Raw genomic sequence first — 2,500 nt, 5'->3', positions numbered from 1 at the left:
AGCGTGTAAACGCAATTTTTTATATATGCAAAACACGAGTTGAAATGTCTGAAAGCCCGAAACTCCCATGCTTGCATTCTTAAACTAGTGAGTGTTTGACGTCATTTTCTCCTCGACCCAGCTCTCTCAAGATTTTAAAGTTAGTAATGGCGGACCAATAAATAAGAAAATTCCAGCTAAAATAAACAGGTGTCTTTTTAAAATCAGAACTTAAAACTTGGGTGAGTTAGTGTTTAGTTAACATAGTTTTGAAATCCAAAGGAAAAACAAAATTTTTTTTTTGGTCGTAGTACCACTTTGAAACAATTAATTTTTTCGTCTGTTACGGTGACCCACAGCTGCCACGGCAAAACGTACTTTCTCACGGCAAAACTTACTTTTCCACAGCAAAACTTTCTTTTCTAAGGGTTTGCCTAAAATCCGGAATCCGGAACACAGTGAAAGTGGTAGAAAGGCTAAAATTACCACGGACAGCAATAAACTCAAAGATGGAGATATTCGCTTAGTAAGGTACTCCTAAATTCGACGATAAATAAAGTTGATAAAGCATCTCGTTTGTGTGTATGTATGTTTTTAGTTATAATATTTCGCCAAGAGGACTCTTGATTTCGCCCGTTTAAAATTCGCAGTGGAGAGAAGCAAGGCTGCGTGTGAGCACTCACCTTGTTTAGCATTTTCTTTTCTGTCCTCCAACACGCCTTCCAGTTCTGCAGTGAGGGCTGCCTCCTCCACTGTACACACCACCACGGAAAGCTACTGAACTTGTCTCGTCTCCGTGCCAAGACCAAAGTGAAGACAGTGCTGTTAAGAGAGATGCTCTTTGCCGACGACGCTGTCTTTGTTAGTCACACAGAGAACGGACAACAAGCTATCATAGACCGCTTCGCGACTGCCTGCCAGGACTTTGGCCTTACCATCATGAAAAAGACTGAGGTACTGGCAATGGGGACCCATCCTGAGCCGACCATCCTGATCAGCAACCAAGCACTCAACTCTGTGAACGCCTTCAAGTACCTTGGCTCAACAATCACCTCCAATCTCTCCCTGGATAGTGACTTGAATGCTGTGTATGCGTCCTCAGCACCCTGTTGTATGGGAGAGAGACATGGCCTGCATACACGAGACAAGAAGCTAGACTGAACACACTCCACTTCAGATTCCTCAGCAAAATTCTTGAGATCACCTGGAGGGATAAAATCACCAACCAAGAAGTACTTGAAACTGCAGAACTGCCAACTATCCAATACCTCCTCTCAGAGCGTAGACTACGCCGTTGGCTTGGCCATGGGCCCCGAGCGCCTCAGTTCCAAAAGACCTACTCTATGGACAGCTGGCTCAAGGCAAACGATCGACAGAGCGGACAAAGACGTCTGCAAAAAAGACATTAAGGCAGCCAAATCAGTGTCGGCATCTCGGAATGGCGACCGTATTAAGTCGACGGTAGCTGTAAAAGAGGGGCTGCAAACCGGCAGAGGTAGAGAGAATGAAGACCTGGGTGGAGAAGAGACAGAGAAAGAAGGCTTCCACGCGTCGAACGCGATAATTTACGCAGTGTTCACACTGCCACAGGCCTGGCAGCTCCAGAATCGGTCTTCGCAGTCACGAGCTTAAGTGCCTATACCAATGATCCATTGCCTGCAAGGCCATGATATACGTACTGTGAAGAAAGTCGTAATCCAACAGCACTTTTCACAGCATTTTCTCTTTCGAAACTGATCGAATGCATCTAATTTTTTTTTTTTTTTTATCAAGAAAGTTGTGACACTTATTGCGCCCAGGTATTTGTGTTAAGAGAGATCATTTTCCATTCCGATGTGTTGACCGTGAGTCCAACTAGACTCTCTCTGGCTGCACTCGTATATGCGTATGATTCGTTATTTTTCTGGGTGGAATAGTCACGCTTTACAACAGGGAAAAAAAGAGTTTCTTCAGGCTGTTTCGCTCCGAGTCAGGAGCTGAAATTAAGTTCCAATGGTTTTTCTATTGGCATAGATCAATTTAATCGTTCTCTGAATTTGATCCGTACTATTGTGATAGGTCCCTTAATTACCTCAAGCAAAAGAAAAGGGAAGATGAAAAGCCTTGTAGTGGCTTCTAGTCAGGTCGAACACCGTAACAGCGCGAAAGAGCTACCATGCATGCAAAGAATCGACTGCCAAAAAGAAATAATAAGAAGTATTTTGTGATCATGAACAGTGAATTCTTGTAAACTTGAGGCGAAAGCGTTATCTGAGCTTACAGCGGTTATCAGTCACACGCGCCCCTCAACGATGTTGTTTTCATTTTTCGAAACTAAATTGATCGATTGACGTTCCACCCAAATTCAGTTTCGAAAAATGACAAAAAAAAAAAAGTCGTTGAGGGGCACGTGTGAATGGTAACCGCTGTAAGTACTTGGGAAGCAAATGTTTTGATTTGAAATAAACTGAAAATTGTTTTAGATATTCGCTATTTTCCTATTTTTAGAACGGGGGTTCTGAGACGAAAATTTTTCATTTCC

The 2,500-nt window shown here is 43.0% G+C and overlaps 1 protein-coding gene across 2 annotated transcripts in view; it reads left to right on the top strand.

The window, feature by feature from the left end:
* Positions 1-2,500, top strand: part of LOC138052553 (quinone oxidoreductase-like protein 1) — a 16,735-nt gene that overhangs the window by 12,509 nt on the left and 1,726 nt on the right. The window lies entirely within an intron of this gene.

Source organism: Montipora capricornis, chromosome 6, assembly GCF_036669925.1.
Source record: "Montipora capricornis isolate CH-2021 chromosome 6, ASM3666992v2, whole genome shotgun sequence".
Classification (NCBI taxonomy): Eukaryota; Metazoa; Cnidaria; class Anthozoa; order Scleractinia; family Acroporidae; genus Montipora; species Montipora capricornis.
Note: the sequence above shows the minus strand (reverse complement) of the source record. Positions and strands in the feature narration are given on the sequence as shown.